Raw genomic sequence first — 17,817 nt, forward strand, 5'->3', positions numbered from 1 at the left:
GGAGGGTGGTCTCAATCTCTGCTAAGAGGCTACTTTAGTCCCCCCCAACATAAGCACAGATGTCTCCGCACGCGTAGAGCCGTGTCACCCGTCACGACAGAGCAGGCTGCGTCTGTGTGAGCCAACGAGCCGCGGACAGAGAGAGAGAAACAGTGAGCGACAGAGAGGCACAAAGAGAGGCAGAGTGGAGAAAGGGAGGGAGGCAGCGCACGAGAAAGAAGAGGTGAAGAGCCACGGAGCAAAAAACACACAGCTACATCGCTGCCACTCTGACGTCTCCCCCTCATGCGCCTGTTCCGGCTAGTGTGAGCGCAAGAAGAGGAGAGCGATAGAGAGAGAGATAGAGATAGATAGAGAGAGAGAGGGACGGACAGGAGGAAAATAAATCCCAGGAGCCTGTGCCCCCCTCTTTGCTTCATGTTCCTTTCCTTTTTTTTTCATCTCCATCAACCAAGGCATGACGGCGGGTGTCAGCTGGCACGGCAAAATAAAAGAAAGGGATGCTTTGACTGCTGCCTCTCTTTCGACAAGGGACAAGGAAGAGGAAGGGGGGGACAACACACAGCAGGGACAACACCGGGATTTCTAGAATGAATGGGAGTCCTTCTGCCGCATGCGCTCGGAATAGCAGCCACACGCTGAAGTATCTGAATGAGGTAAATAACGATCCCACTTTATCTTCCTTTTCGGTTTTTTCTGCATGCCTGATTGGTCGGCAGGGTCAGATAAACATCCGAGCGGCACTTGAAAGCATGCACATGAGCTTGATAGAGATTTAACAATTCCCATGCTGATGAGGTTTTGGAACGGCGACAGAGAGATTGCCATCTTTGTCCCTGGGTCGCTGCGTGCAGCAGCACGGTGGAAGTAAGAGGGAGCATCTATGCATGTGGGGGGGGGGGGGGGGGAGACAGAAGAGTCAGTGTCGGCCTGATGAAAAGAATTGCTGATAATCCTCATGATGAGCATTTATCCAGCAGAGCTGCTGCTGCTGCACGAGGTCCAATTAGAGTTTGGCTGATAAATGCTAATTGAATTCATACAGTAAAATATGAATTTCATCCCATACACATTAAAAATCATGCGGTAGAAATAAAATATTATGAAGACTCCAAACAAAAAGTAAGGAGCAGGAAGTTAGGTCTAGAACAAAATACAGTGCGTGTTTTCTAAAGCAAAGCTGACAGAGCACTTTCTCTGGTGACCCTGGGGAGCCGCGCGCTGCCTTCCAGTCAGAGAATAACAACTTGTCCACAGGAGCGAACTAAAAAGGGGCATTGGCTTGAGAAAAGGAGAGCTTGAAGCGAAGTTAAGTGGGCTGTACGGTCTCATTTCTGACACCTACCTGGGAAGCCCTGGCTGTTGGCGAGTATGCTGTCTCTGAAGATCATATTTCCACATGTGTCTGAGAAAAGGGGCAAAAAGACCGAAGAACTGAGGCAATAATTGTTACCATCATTCTTTGCGGGATTTATTAATATTAGAATACAATTGAACATCTATTTAAGTATTGTCATATTGTAGTGCTTGTATGTGTATTTGTGACATTATGTGGTGAAATGAACCCAAACCTCTGGTCACTGCAGGGCTGTGTATCAATAATCCACGCTGGGAAATCCAATAAATCACACAGCGGGATAGATTGCTCCATTTTTTTGCTCGTCCCGTTTCTGAACTTCTCCTCGTCTGTTCCACGGTCCACATACATGGCGGCAGCAACACCTGGCGCCCGGTACTCAGCCTCACATGGCTGTGTGTGTGTGTGTGTGTCAGCTGCTCCTCGCATGGGGTGTTAGCATGCTCCTGTAACGCTGCGCTCTCTGACCATGTATGTATTTCATTTCTGCTGCAGTCTGGCAATGTCAGCAAATAGCATCCATATGTCATTTACGGAAGCGGGCTCGTCGTTGCGTTCTGTGTTCATGGTTTCCCCCTCGCCTTGGCCATACAATACACAAAGTGCTGAGCGGCCAGTTAATATGATGTGACTGCTGTTCTGCCGCTGTGATTCATGATTTACAGTATGAAGTAGAATATAATTGAAAAAGGCATATTTGCAGGGTGACATAGTGAACAAATCTTTTATTTATGCTTTATCTATGGGTTGTAATTCATGAATGGAAATCACTTTGTAAAGAAATGCGGGTAGTTTATGTGCTTTACTGGTATCTTGCTTCTTTTTTTAAATAATTGTATCTCTTTAATCAATTTAAAAAAAAGCCCTATCACACTGTACTCTCTGGGAAAAGGTCAAACTAAAATGTTCACTGGAGAGCTGAATGGGTGGTATCGTAAGTGGACGAACCCACAACTCTTTAACAATGAAGCGTGTCACTCTATATAAGCATTGAAATGTGAAGCACTAAATATTAGGAACTCTTTGAAACACAAAGACAAAGCTACATGGCCACACATTGACATTTCCACACTTTAATGCATTAAGAGTTTTAAAGTAACAATTTGTTCATGTTTTAATGCAACGTGACACGGAATTTGACCCTTTTCCTCATGTAGAATAAAAAGCACAATGAATGTCATAATCATTTTACAATACAAGTGAACTGGTTTACATCGTTGCGTGTCCACATGTGTTCATCGGCGATAGCTCAGCATGCATTTCACACGTCGTCGCACAGTGTAATAATGTGCACGACGCCCAACAAGACGGGGGGATTAGACCTTACACAAATGTTTTTGAAAGCAATTGACGAGGCTTGCCGAGGTTTAGAAACAGAGGGCAGCGTGTGGGTGCATGTAGAGCATGTCTGCCGACACTCAGAGCTCACAGATGCAGGTTTTTGAACCCCTCTCCACTCGGCCAAATTGATTTATGTTTGATGTGTGTGTGTGCCCTAGGTTTCTCTTTGAAGGTAGCTGCTTCGGTCACGGAGCTGTCCATGAGGCAATAGAGGGGCGAAGCAGTTGAAGTGAGAATAAAACATCACCTTTATCGCATACAATAGATACTCTATATAGCAACAACCCACAGTACTACTGTACAGTACAGTTTGTGCTTCGGTACATAAGGGTACATAGAACTTGAGATCACACAGTCGCACATACATTGGCTCTCGCATCGTGCTGTTGTAAATATACAGTTGGCATTGGAAAAGCACACTGAAACAGTTGCAGTGATTACTGGGGGGGGGGGGGGGGACTAATAAAACTTTATGATCATGAATATTAACCACTGTGACTGTTTGCCAGAGTGAGTCACAGCAGCCTGATCTTTTTGAGGCTACATCAATGAATATGCATCTCGGATATAAGTGGTATAAACTATAGGTTGCATCTGTTACACAGTTGCTGCTGCAAAACTACACAAAATGCTCTTTTTTTTAATTTGCAATGATAATTACTAATGCATGATCAAGTGCAGATTGGCTGACTCACACCTGAAGGATCAGGATGCTGCATTCTAAGTGCTTAATCCAAGTTAATAAATGAACAATAACAGTAAAGCTGCTTGTCTCAGGTTAGTGAAAAATACTGCACACTGTGTTTTTTTTTTAAATTGTCATCGCAACTTGTAGATAAACACATCAATATAAACCCAAGCGTTATTGCACTCAAGGATTTTATGAATTACTTGACTGGCAGTAGACACCTGCACTTTAAAACATCATTTTTTTTAAACTGATGCTTTTCGTGTTCAGCGTGGTGGTCAATTTGTCTAACAACGGAATGTCGGAAATATTTTTTTCATTGTTTTTTAAATAAAAAAGCAATTTGTTGATGTTAGCAGTGCACTGAAAGCAGCATAAAGACAGATCTGAGTACATTATTTGTTCATTTATCGTGTGTTGCGTATTGGTATCGTGATATTCAACAATGTTGTTCCTCATATTGTGCTGCCCTAAAAAAACAACACAGTTTCCAAAAATGATTATTCAACAATATTTTCACCTTTACATTCCCTTTTGCATCCAAACGTTATTTACTTCCGCATCAGTATAACGCAGTCTAAAGTAGACTAGTAACTTAAAGAGAACTTAGAAAATGCTTCCATCAACAGATTGTAATGAAAAAACTTTGTTTCAAAAAAGCAAAAAGAATTGGCCCTTAAAGTACTCAGTACTTTTGTGAAGAGTTATCTTCCGCAACTGCCTGCAAACCCATTTGCAAGGCCTGAATGTTCACGATAAACTGTTTTCCTTTTTCACTTATTTGATTTTGTTCAGATGGTAAGAATCCAAATTAGAGGAAAGCAAGATCTACCGATAAGTAAAGGTGGCTCGTAACAATGGTGTTTTCTCAATAATATGAAGTCTGTTTGATAAACGGTTCCAAAAAGTCTAAATTGTACATGGTTTCAATATGGCCCATGGTGGTCCCAAAGGCAAGGGCTTAAAATACATGCCCTTTTTAATGAACAGCTTAGAAGTAAAGTTATAGCAAAATAAAACCAAGATCAATCTGTTGGCCCTTGCAGCAGTGCTGTCGTACCTCCGTGGATTACACTCCATGGGGCACTTAAAATCTGTCTGGCTGCCCATTAAGACGGCCACTATCCCGGCTCATTAATGTCCTGCAGAGGAATAGGAATAAACTGTGCTCCACAGACTTATGCTGGCAGAGGCTCTCTGCCTTCTCTCCAGCAGCTTTTTCTCCTTCCAGGGACAGCAGTCGTTCTGCCCGCGGTACATCAGAGCAGAGTGACCAGCAGCACAGAATAATTACATGTTCAATTCCTCCAAACTGCCGGAGCTGTTTGAATTCAGCCGGACTTGTTTTGCCGATTTCAGCAAAGGTTGCCAAAGATAATCACTATGTAGGACATCACCACTCACTTAATCAGGCTTGCAAACCGAGGATTATAGGAGGAGGGATGGGACGCTGTCCTGGAAGTAGTGAAGCAATACGCGTCACAATCCAGCGCACTAAAATCAAAGGAATGGAGTGCTCAAAGTGTGATAAAAGATGGATCTGAATATATTTTTGTTTGCTATTTTTTCCGACATTGTGCTGACTGAATGCTGGGCTGTTTTGGTTATTCCTCTTTTACATGTTTGAGAGTTTATGTTTGAATTTGTTTGGTGACGCGTCTCCCAGAGTCTCCCATACAGCTATTTTGAATGGCTTGTGATGCTGATCAATGTGTCTTTGTCAAACAGTATGAGGTACTCCTGAAAAAGTTTGAGTTGGAGATTATATTTCATTCAATGGAAAGCTAGGTTAATAAAAAACAGGGCGTCCTTTCAATGTGACATTTTTGCTCATGCCAAGAATAGAAACCCTTTGGTTCTTCTGTTTGCGGGTACACTAGAACAGCTAACAGAGCAGGTGTTCTTCTTTCAGATCTCAAGGAGTCATTTTATTGCCAACAAAAACCTGTAACATGTTAGTAAAAGACTGCTCATCCATCTGCTGAGCAAGTTGGTCCACAAATCAAATAAGTTTCCCCTTTCTCTTCATTCATTTGTTTTGCGGGGGGGAAATAATCTCATTATGTGCATTTGTGGTTACCCATGGTCCCTGGGGGCAGTGCTGCTGTGATAGAGGAAAAAGAAGGTATTAGGGACAGCTGGCAGTGTGGTATCAGTCGTGTTCACATTCATCAGGACTTCTGGAGATTAGAAGACAGAGCAGGGATGCTGCTGGAGGCGTATACGGTAGTATGTGCAGTCACAAAGCGTACTGTACACACACACACACACACACACACACACACAACGTCTACACTTACGCACAAACACTATGCAAAGCCTCTGACCCAGCCCTCCAGCTTAACTTCCCCCACTGTCAAACCATATTCGGTCACACACAGTGACCAAGAATAAGAGAAGAAAACAATTCTTGTTTTCCTCTCACTGTGTCTTCAGATATTTTCTCTGAGTGGTGTCGAACATAAGAGATCGAAAAGGGAGAGCCTCCACTCTGTCATAAGTGTGAAGCTATAGTTTACGTTGAGTAAACGGTGTTTGAGGAGGTCGAGATGATCATGTCACATAATGACGGAGGTCTTCCCTCATCCACCCGCCCACCAGCCCTGTGTGGACTATACCGCTCCTTATTCTACGTCAGTGGCTCCGACCGTCTAATTATGAAGGTGTGTTTACGTTGGAGTTTGGATTGTCATACGGACACTAAAGAGTGCCTCTGTGTCTGCACTGACCAAGCTGCAGTATTTGGCACAATGGGAGTGAGAAAAGGTGACGAAATAATTATTGACACTAAACATAGTCATTTGTTCAGGCTGGAATCAGAAAAGGTTCTGTTATTTTCAACCTGAAGTTCATTATTGATGTATTCAATTTACTGAAGTAGAGTCTATTCATCAAAAATGAATGATTTTGGCAGTAAGTTAATTTTATGCTTTTTTTTTGTCTGTTTGATTAACATCCCGTTCCTTCTAGGGATAGCTGCTGTAATTACTCACAGATTAGGCAACGGCGATGGCAAACACACGGCACGACAAAAAGTCCTGGTTTTGAGGCACAAACAAGCTCTCTCAATTACCCTCTTGAGAAAATCCTCGCGGCTTTGTCGTAAATCCTTCGGCTTTAACGAGACCTAAGTGTGTCCCTCTCCACCTCTGTGGAAAGGATCACCTCGTGTGTGGACACGCTGGGAGATCATCTCTGTGATCTTGTGAAGAAAACAGTGGCCACTGATCACCATTACCTGGTGGTGCTCAATGCACAGATGTGTAAGCATCACTTAGTAAATCTGATAAATGACTCGGTAGCCGTGTTTTCATTCACACCTTTTTACGCGCATTTTGATATAAATAGAAATGCCAAAATTCAATCACACTTCCTCAATTGCCCAAAAAAGGTGTTCATGCTCGCTTGAGGTGGTTTTTGCCTTTTGTTGAAAAAGTGTCGATGCTTTAAATTGGATATGGTAATGCCTTCGTGTTTTAAATTTGTTTTGTTTTTTTATTAATTCTGACGTAGTGAACATATCACTTTCCTGGATGTTCCCATGATGTGTAAATGCTGGTATTTGTCTCCAGACAGCATGAAACATGGCCAGCTGAATTGAATCTTGCCAAATTGAAACAAATTCCTGAAGACCTTTCTCCATTTTTCTCTCTTGGGTGGGTTAGAGAGTCACGCTGACTTGTTTTGTTTCAGGTTCATAACCTCTACTACGCTGTAGCCAAGCTTATTTTCTCCGAACCAGACTTTCTTTTTTCTTCTTTGTCAAAAGTTCACCTTAAATTTGCTTAACAGTTGAATGGAAACACAGCCAATGACCTATACCTGCAATAGCTTAAAAATCACCAGATTACAGCTGAAAGCCTCTGAATGAAATCCTGAAGAGGATGCCCTGTTACAGGAGGTAATACACAAACAATAAACAAAGTGAGTGGCATTGATAGATCAACATCTCTCTCGCACCCAATAAACCATAGACTGATTGACAAAATGGATTAATAAAATAGGAGCAGCAGAGGGACCCGGAGACAACACTATTTCTTACTTTCTTCAGCCGTAGTCAACCTTGCTCCAAACAAAGTGTTGTGACACTGTTAAGGTATCCATCTTTCCCACTGGATCTAGTTTCTTGAACCCTTTGAAATCCAGAAAGAAAAAAGATGATTCTACTTTTTCTAGTGTAAATCTACTTGACTCAAGAACTGTCTCTGATCACCAGACATCTGATTGATGACACATCAGGGTGAACATTGCTCTACTTTTTACTCTGTAATGCAAAATAAGGCTGCAGTGTGTTCAGAAAACATGTCAGACAACATCTTTCTTGTCATCTTTGGTCACACTCACCTCTTCATCTTCTGTAAGACTCCACATACGGTGTTCAAGCTGTGTAATCTGCTGGCGTTGATGGATATTCTCGTGATATATGGCCTAAAAGACCGTTCAGACATTTTCTATATGGAAGGTGTCAACTTTTGATGTTCCACAGGTACAGCAGCACAGACTTGCCAAGGCTGTATAGAGTATTATGCAAATGTCGATGCAATCTACAAAAAGACACCTTGCTCGTTAATAAGCAGGGTCTTGATGTGTATTGGGAATCCATTGTGAGTGCTAATGATGTCACCAAGGTCTAAGAATTCATCAACAGATTCATTTCTGTTATAAGAGGAGCTGCTCTGTTGTTACTAACAAATGGGGCCTTTGTTTATTCAGACATGAGTTATGTCTCTAGGCTGGATGGGAATGCTCGGGTGGCGACTTGTTATATCGAAGTTGAGTTTGACGATTTTGAAACGGGGTCCACCGTATTTGCTTCTAAGCCAGTACGTTTGGAAGAGGAACAGGTGAGGTAATAGATCGCATCCTTGACTTACACCCCGTTTCACAGGGGGAGGGGTGATGGAGAGAGTGGTCCTGTCTGTCATTGTGTGACACACAGCCGCAACCACCGGGTCTGAACAGTGAAGTGGTTGCTAAAAGATGTCAGATTTGATGGAAGTCTATGACTGACTTGATTCATTTGCGAAGAAAAACATTGTAAACCTGAGTTTATGGTCTCAATCACTAGTTTCAAGTCTTCTGCATGACAGCATGTTCATTGAGTAAATGATGGTCCCAGAGGAGTATGCTTTAGAGCGGATTACCTTGTGATTGTCAGGTCGCTACCCAACCAGAGCCCTATACTGCAATGCTCTGCCTTGCCAAATATGGTCACTTACGTTCACTGGTTGCAAGATGGCGACTGCTGTACTCAAAGATCGGGCCGACCAAAACGCCAAACTCAAGACATGAAAATAAAGGTCCACAAAGTGGGTGACGTCACAACAACTACGTCCACTTCTTATATCGATCTATGGTTATACGGTGACATATAAAGGCCTCTAATTTCATCAAAATGGGTGTTAGCACAATCTCAGTGCAAATTCCAGGCACAAGCATACATGGCATTTGCATCCTTTTCATCGTTCTGATATGATTTTAAGTTGTAATGAATTGATGGCGTGCCATTGGATGTAAAGCAGTTTATAGTAGCTAACTGATCCAAATACAACTGCACACCTTCCACTCCCACAGCTCAGTCTAGCAGTGTTGTATAAGCTGCCGCTCTGGACCTCTGCAAACAGCTGATGAGTGCAAAAAAAGGAAGAAATGCCAGGGTTAGTGCATCACGGCTTCCATTTTCTAAATGATTTTCTGGGTCTGAGACCAATCTGATTTACTAATCTACCCCATGAACACATTATTAAAACCATGACCGTTTTTTTATTTTTATTTTTATTTTTTTATCCATCGATGTTGAATGTGCTGAACTCATTTTTTTTTGCCACGGTGCAATCATCCTTGTCACACAGTATGAAATAGGATTGGCACAGAGAGGGCTCTGTGGTTTTGCCATTCGGAGTAACTCGAGGTAATGTAGGCAGCAGTTGTGACTGTTTTGACTGAGTGAGACGGATAAACACTCATTTGATTAAATATTGATGGTTCTGTTTTCTTGTGCGGTATATTTACATTTCCAGACCAACAATACCAACACAGCAGAAAAGCTCAAGTTAGAGCAAACACAGACGGACGGGTGTCACTGCAGGGAGAGGAATTCATTTTTATTCCACTTCCCTATTTTTTAGGTTTATTATTTCCAAACATCCAACATCTGTCAAGGCCAGAAATGAGTGAAGTTGATTGTGTGGAAGTTTAAACACTTCGAGGTGCTTGAGAAGCAGCGCTTCTGCAGCTCTGAGCTGACAAACAGTGTCACGCGTCATGCTGAGGAGCCACAGATGACAGGCCTTAGCCTGTTGGTTTTGTTGTTGTCATCGCTCGCATGGCATTTCATGTGCAGTAGGTGCCAATTACCTCTCACTCACAGTGTTTTATCTCTGAATAATGCTGGCACACGGGTAATGAATGCAAAGTTCCCCTGTGTCCCTCGTGAATGTTGAGAAGTTGTTGCATAATATACCATTATAATGTGGGTTCAAACCAGTGTTCTGATTTTTTTGGACTTCTATTGACATGAAATATTTCCTCTCGATCGCTCCAGCACCTGAGGAGGGGAATCCTGTCTGATGTGGCTGTCAGAAATCAAACTAATTTCCTCACAGAAATCCAAAGGTTTTAAAGAACAAGGTGACCTACCGTGCACATGTATCGCCTTTCTGCTTTGGACTTTATGCATTAAGTTGTTGAACTTCTCGGCTGTAAGAATTAATTACCGCGAACAAGCTGTAAAATACAGATGCAAAAAGAAGAGCTTAAACTGTGCATGCTCATTATTCATAATCGTTTCATAAGTGATGTCTCTGCGTACCGAAGGAGATTGGCAGGTTATGATTGAGGTGGACTTTTACTGATATGGATTCAAGGTTTAATAACACATAAATAAGCAAATGCACACCGTACGACAACCTTTTAAATTTGAATACAGCAGATTACCGGTGTACCCTATAGTACGTGTGTGTGTGCGTGCGTGCATGCACATGTTTCATGCATGTCTTTTGTCCTTTGCCTGCATGGATACCACATCACATCATCGAAACAGGATCAGTTACATGCAGCTCAGTGTCGCACCATCGCTAAAGATAACTGTAGACAGAACAATGTTCACACTGAGGATGGGAGTTGGGTTATAATACGCTGTGGCTTGGAGGCCCGGAACAAATGCCCTCGTGTGATTGATTAAACGCTACAAGCTAATGAGATAAACAGAGCTTGAATCGATTCAGTCGGGGAGGAATCATGCCAGAGGGGCATATGCAGCCGTGTGCAATGGCTGTATTGACACGCTCGTATTCAAAGAGGCAGCGAAAGAGACCAAGCTGCGCTTTTGGCTGAGTACAGAGCTGTGTCCTCTTCCGCTGCATGGAGTCGCTTCGCCCACCACTGCAATCAGGGTCAATGCTGCTCAAATCAAACGCTAGCAATGGGATCTGACAAGTTGGGTACTTACCGCTTAGCAATCACTGCTACGAAAACCTTTTTGTAGTCACGGGCTGTGCAGCAGGGATTCTAGCATTAACAGATGGGCATAGAGGAAAGCACCTTTAGCTGTAGTTAGTGGCAAAGCAAATTACAGTACGAGCACGGATGACCATCGGGCCAATTTAGGGACTAACCGCCGAAGCTGCTTCACACCCTGACACTGGTATTACGAGTGTGTTGGTCAACCAATTAAAACCTTCATGCTTCACAAAAGATGACCCTTAAGATAAGCAGGACTGGACGCCATGTTTTATGTTGAGCATGTGTGAGCTGCGACTCAATAAATGGAGGGCCGAGAAAGCACAGGGCTTTGGAGAAATGAACACCTGGTATTATTCTCATCACCTAACTGTTTTGATGACTGTTTTACGATATAACATGTACTTTTGTTCCGCCGTCAGTGCGTAAAATACACAAGAATGTTGTGCTCAACATTTGAGTGTGTATGTGTGAGGCTGATCTGACCACTCACACTTTCAAAAGCAACTCAAATGCTTGTTTCAGGGTTTTTTGTTAGAACCCTACAACACAAAATATACTAAATAATATACCTTATACTTGAACAAAAGGTTGGAAAAACACAACAGAAGAACGAAAGAGTTGGATGTTATGTTTTATTTGGATCAGGACATGTTGCAGCTTTATTTGACATTTTTTTGAACCAGCGTTCACCATAGTAACTGTCGGTGTTTTGATGCTGTCTGATAAGCGTGGCAGCAGGGAAATACGGCCAGGCTCCTGAAAAGACACTCAGGAGGAGGTGTGTTTCATTGATTGGTTCATGATGATGTCATCCAAGCCTTGTCTGCACACTGAAAGACACTAAGGGGTGATTCATCAGGGAGAGCAGGACCTGGAAGCATTGACTGTTTGTTTTTCACATAGAGGACAAAGGAATGTGTCTGTGTTGTTTATGTGCTACTAAAGACTTAGAGGGGAACCACAAAAAATATCATCAGTGTCCAATTGCATCAATATTCATATGCTGTCGTGTTTGATCAGACGCCTTTGGGCAGGAAGTCAACAAGGGAGCGGCTGGGTTGTTGCAATTCCTCCACAGATGAAGATTGGAAAGAAAGAAGTTGGTCTCATTTTCATATGATTCCAGATTTGTCCGATGATTTGTGTGTGTGTGTGTGTGTGTGTGTGTGCATGAGTCATGTGAAGTATTTTATATGCTTTTTACACCATTTGTGAAATTACCTTGAGAGGCTCTCATTTCAAGTTATTGTGAGGAAATGACAACTGGTCATGAAACAGTCTCAATTTATTACTGATGCCTGTATATGATCTACATAATGACCATCAACGAGAGGATTGCTATTCTTGTCATCGGTGCTACTGGGTCCGATTCCATGCGAAATTTGACAAAAACCATGCAGGTTCACCTGAAATTCCTTTCGCTCAGGCACCAGCAGGGTCTCAGGCAGCGACCAGCCCATCGCAAATTGTTAGGCTGAAGGAAGGGAGGCACAGGAGAACCAGAACCAGGAGTTCCACTCTTCCATGTTATTTGCTAATAAAAAAATAACTAAAAAGTGAGTTTGTAATTTACTGACAATGACACAGTTAATAACATGATTCTTAACTCCTCATCGTTCTAATTCGAATAAGAGCTTTTATTTAAAATGATGAAGGAAAATTCTAAATCTACGGTATAAATAACAATCCCAATTTGGTATTCACGCACTTGTAATAAATACCATCTTTGCTCTTTTTCATTAAAAATAATTTGCATGTTGTCAGTGGTAAGTTGAAAAAAACCCTCTAACTAAGCAACAAGGCAATGATCCAGCAGCCTTTGGTGAAAATCACTTTCAAATAAAACAAAAGCTGTCGAATCTACGGATCATTGGCTGTACACGGAGTTCACTGCACTGACAATGTCGGTGTTAATCACCTATGATTGATAGGTCTACTGTCCAAATATGGTTTCTAACATGCTGAATTCAAATACAGAACAAGCTTTTACACCACGTACAAAGCGGGAAAATGGGATGAAGATCAATACGGCTCCAGCCACGGCATGTTGCAAATGAAAAGCATGCATGCCACGATAATGGTTATGGATTTCTGGGTGTGTGGCTCATGTTTAATTCCCATGCAGGTCTGAAATCTTTATATATAGTGCTGCAAAAATTGATTGATGAGGGCACGGGACAGGGAGTGCATTTCTACATATTGTGAATTCAATTACAAGGTGTTCAATCACTGTGTAAAGGGCAGCCAATTTGTATAGCTTGGGTATACTTTTTTTAGTAGACCCTACTACGTGTACAGAACTGGAGATGTGTTAGAAAGACCAAATGACAGAGCTGCCTGCAGCTACTCTTGTGTATTCATAGCTGTCAGAGGCTCAGGTAAAGACAGAATATAGATGCACTTTAGACTTGTGTTGATGCGGTGGGTGAGACGTTGTGAGAAAGCCAAACAATGTTTGGGATAAATGCATCGCAGGAATAAAGAGCGAATGAGCAACATTACAATATTTACCATGCTGTGATAAGCGGGATAGCAGCCGTGAGATGTCTCACATCGTTTGTAATCAGTAAGACACCCTTTCTGCATCAGGCATCCTGGTGTGCTTTTGTGCGTGTGAGTCTTTCATCGAGTGTGTGTGTGTGTGTGTGTGAGGGTCACACTGTTTTATCCCTGGTATATTTGTTTTTGTCAATAGGTTGTAAGATATTCGTGGCTGTCTGCTGTTACCAAGGTGATAGCCGGTGGTCATCATCCAAGCTATCGTACCGTGACCGTGAATCTGATCAGATATAGAAGGGCGCAACTATGACACATTTTTCTCATATTTTACAGTCGATCTTTTCATGATGTCTATACGTTTTGTCATTGGTTTTGGCCAAAGGCTCGAGTATGAATTAATTTCACGTTTGTAATTATCTTCAGCCTCACATATTTACTGTGTCCTTTCATCATTATTAATCCTGTAGTAACACCGACATTAAACAGCGAGGATACATACTCACCCAGGAGACTGCTGCTCTTGTCTCATGTGAAACAAAACGTCAAAGTTGAGTTATTTTAAAGTACTTAACCTTACTTTACGAACCTAACCAAGTCATTTTGTTTGTAAACCAAACCAAAGTACGACCGTTTCATGTTCGCCACATCTTTAAAACGATGACGTTTTGCTATGAGGACGCGTTAAGCTCATGTTTTCACATATTTTATCACAAATTAACATCGATAACAGTGACATTTGACTTGTGTACTTATTTGGACAAGTTTTATTTGAGTTTTTGTTCTGTTGTTGGTATGGATGATTTGATTGGTGCTAAAAGTGTTCGTAATATCTTTTCAGCTCCAATCGCATAACAGTTAACCAGCTGGGGGCCAATGTCCTCGTCAAAAAAGTGACATGTAGTTTGGAATCAGGGCAAACAAGTTAATGGCTTCTACTGCTGACTAGTGGTCAGTCACTTTTTGTAAATCCATCACTTTTATCCATTTCAGTTACTTTAATGCTTTGGTTTTTCAGCAGACAATCCTATCAGATCAGCTGGTCAATGCAGCAGAAAAACAATAAAAGAGCAATATTACCAACTGTAGGCCACCAAAAAGAAAAAAAGAATAACTTCATCATACGAGCCATGATGTAATAGAAACTCAAAAGGGAACTGAGGAAACATTTTCAAAGTTTTGGTCTCGTCTTGCCAATATCTTTATGATTTCACTGTCACAAATGTATCAAATCTCTGCTTCTGCTGAAACAAGCAAAGGGAAGACAGGCAGGCGTGATGTAAAATACTCAAGACTCAAGCAAGAGAATAAGACATTACAATTCAAAAACAGCATTGATCATTAAGTCAGTACAACATTATGGAACCCATTTTAAAGACAACCTGTCATCATTGGAGACGTGCAACAGCAGCTTTGCTCACCACCCGATCGATGCAATCACATTCACACTGTTCCTTATTGGCTAATAGGCAGAGATATAGTATTAGTATTGCTGAGATCTCACTCGGATCCAACCGACACAAAATTGTTCAGCAAGATTGTAGCTGAGGTCGCAAAGGAAAGGTTAAGAGCGTCCCCGAAATGTCATTTCTAAATCGTAAAATGTCATGCAAACACTATGTTGTATGTTCATGTTGGTGTGTAGAAGTGTGTGGCCTTTGTGTCCAATCAAAAGGACTCCATGAAAACTCTTTTATATCCAACAAGAGCCAAAATAGAGAATAAGAAAACTTTTTTGGGGGGGGGGAATTTGAAATTCAAATCACTGACAAGTAGTTCAACTGTGTCCCGTCCTGAGCCTTTAGCTGTTGCTATTTGGTGTGATCAAGTTTGTGTCCTCTCTTTATTTCATAATTGTGCAATCATGAGTCACTAACACACACAAGTGGGCTGCGAAATGTGTGCCTACATCATAATCAAGACAATAAAAACGAATAAACCCTGAATCGTGGCATTTATTCTGCCAGCAGTGACTGAATCTGAGCATATTGTGCGAGCGTGGCAGGAGAGGATACCCCGCTATCAAAACTCCCCGATGCTCCGGAGGAAGAAGAAAACACAAAGACTGAACATTTTCCTCTGGCTGAGATTACCACGCGAGGCACGTTGCCCGCAGAGATACAAACACCGAGTTTTCTCACAGCTGAATTATGACAGGAAATGTTAACTGAATTCCATTTGCCCAAGGTAATATCTCAAGGTTAAGCTCAGACATGATGTCTTCATTGTGTGAAAGGAGACCTGATCTTTAAGGCCACCGACCTACATCTCTATCTCGCCTCTCAAATAAACCAGCAGCCTGACCCCGTCTGTATGGGTCTCCATTCTGCCTGAAGGCACCGAGGTCGATTCAGTGTCAGCTCTTACCTGCTGCTGGCTGGAGGTCATGCAGGTGTTTTCTCACATGGTATCACTTTGACACAGGCAGCCCTGATACCGCCGGGCCGTAATGTAATTGCAACATAGCCCGGTGTTAGGGAGACAGAGCTGAAGCAGAGGATGGGCTGTCAGGATGAACGGACAAGAGGCAATACGCCCAGACTCTATTACTGTTAATTGAAGTGGAGAGAGAAAGAGTGATGGGGACGACAGAGAGGGACGAGGGGGAGATAGATCGAGAGGAAGGGAGGTATGACCTGCTGTAATAGTAACCTTATCTCCAGATGAAGCTTTGCAGGTATATGTGAGAGGTTAATTCAATGTCATGCCAGGGAGATGTAGGCTACAGGGTCTACTGTGTCGTTTGGGAGATAGAGGGGAGATGGAATCTCTCTCCTTCTGGGGAAAAAAAAAAGGATTTGTTTCAGGATTCATAGCTAATTGTAGATGCATGAAATGCCAAAGAAAGCTTATGCATTTCAAGAGCCATCAAACGTAATCCTCTCTTTCAGAATAACAAACGATGAATATATATATTTTTTATGAGGGGATTCTCATAAGCTGTCCATAGATTATGATGCAATAATCCAAATTACATTTACAGTACGGGCGTTCATTTCCCAAAGGTGGGAGACACAAGCAAGAAGGAGGGAGAGGAGATGAGCGCCTCATTTGTTCTCCACTTGTTGATTTCTGCAAAAGCTGCAGCCACAAACACATCCAGGGCTCCATTTCTTTTTATACAAAGTGCTCTGTCAAAGGTGAGTACCTACAGTGTGTAGTTTTGACTTATCCGTGATACTTGTAGAGAGGTTGAATGAGATGGACCAGTGTGTCTGAAGACCAAAAAGGCTAGAAGGTTGCACAAGCTTTTAATACCCAAGCCTGAGCTGTCACAAAGTTTCCATCCAAGGACACGAGTCTGACAGATGCTGTAAATGTTTCACAACAAACAAGCTTGTATTGCCTTTGTAGTTATGAGCAACATGTCCCTGAGAAAATCGATTCCACTCAACTCCTAACGTACTTTTAAAACTGCTACAGGCTCAGCAAAGATATGAAATACCACAATGTACACAAGTGACACGTTCTCAAAACCTGTCAGGTGAAAAAAAGCTGTTGTTTCTGCTAAATATCTGACCGAAATAAAAAAAAAGATTTACACATGATTTACATTGAACATGAAATTAATTCTAATTCCTTGGCTTTCACTGCACTCTAACACATGAATATCACCACATGATAAGTCGCTAGTGACATAGGTTAAGTACAGCCGGGTTTTTGCTTTTTTCCTCAGATAAACACATGGAAACTTAAACAGGTGAGCACTGATAAATGCATCACTTGGGCAAGCATGTTTTTTTGTGGAAGGGCAAAAAAATAAAAACCAAAAGGAGGCCTTTGAGAACAACTGCAATGTATGTAGAGTTGGTCAAAAATACATTATCAAAGTCGAAAGTTTAATCAACCAACATACAAGCCCTACTCCAGAACCCAGAACCCACCTGAGCCGTTCTAGAAGCATGTGTCACCAATCTGGGGCTAGATGCCCAGTATGAGTTGTTCGTCTTTAATGCAGCGCATCCACAGGAGTTGATGGATGGCAGTATGAGAACAGAAGGCCTCTCTCTATTCATCAAAACCAGACAACCCTCCTCGGGACTGGTGGCACAGGTGACAAATGAGAACTGAAGGCCCTGCTGGGGGGGTGAAAAGGGTAAGGAGAAAGTCCCAGCTTGGTCAAAAGGGACAGAGACCACTTATATTTGATCCATATTTGCTCCCCTGGCTGCTTATTATGCCCAGAGTTCATAAAATACCTCTGGACTATTTTGTCTCGAGCAATGAATTGCATGACAAATCGCTTTTTGCACTTCAAGCGGGGTTCAATAAGGCCCCGAATTGGTACTTAGAAGTGTGCAGTGAGAATGAGACAGATGCGGCTGAAGGAGGCAGCGGATACTTGTGTCGACGTAAATCACATTTTGCATTTGGAGGCAGGCGGCAGGGAGAAGTGATTTTATTTGAAGCCCCGTATCAACTGGCGGCTTCAATGCATATTGTTGGAAGCCTGGTGGAATGGGAGGAGAGT

The 17,817-nt window shown here is 42.2% G+C and overlaps 1 protein-coding gene across 1 annotated transcript in view; it reads left to right on the forward strand.

Moving 5' to 3' along the window:
- Positions 1 to 450: 450 nt before the first annotated feature.
- The window catches only part of b3gat1a (beta-1,3-glucuronyltransferase 1 (glucuronosyltransferase P) a), a 65,737-nt gene continuing 48,370 nt past the window's right edge, over positions 451 to 17,817 (forward strand). The window contains exon 1 of the mRNA XM_079271396.1: positions 451 to 656. The gene's annotated coding sequence lies outside the window, so the exon portion shown is untranslated. The remainder of the gene's footprint in view (positions 657 to 17,817) is intronic.

This window comes from Melanostigma gelatinosum (assembly GCF_949748355.1).
Source record: "Melanostigma gelatinosum genome assembly, chromosome: 7".
In the NCBI taxonomy this organism is placed as follows: domain Eukaryota; kingdom Metazoa; phylum Chordata; class Actinopteri; order Perciformes; family Zoarcidae; genus Melanostigma; species Melanostigma gelatinosum.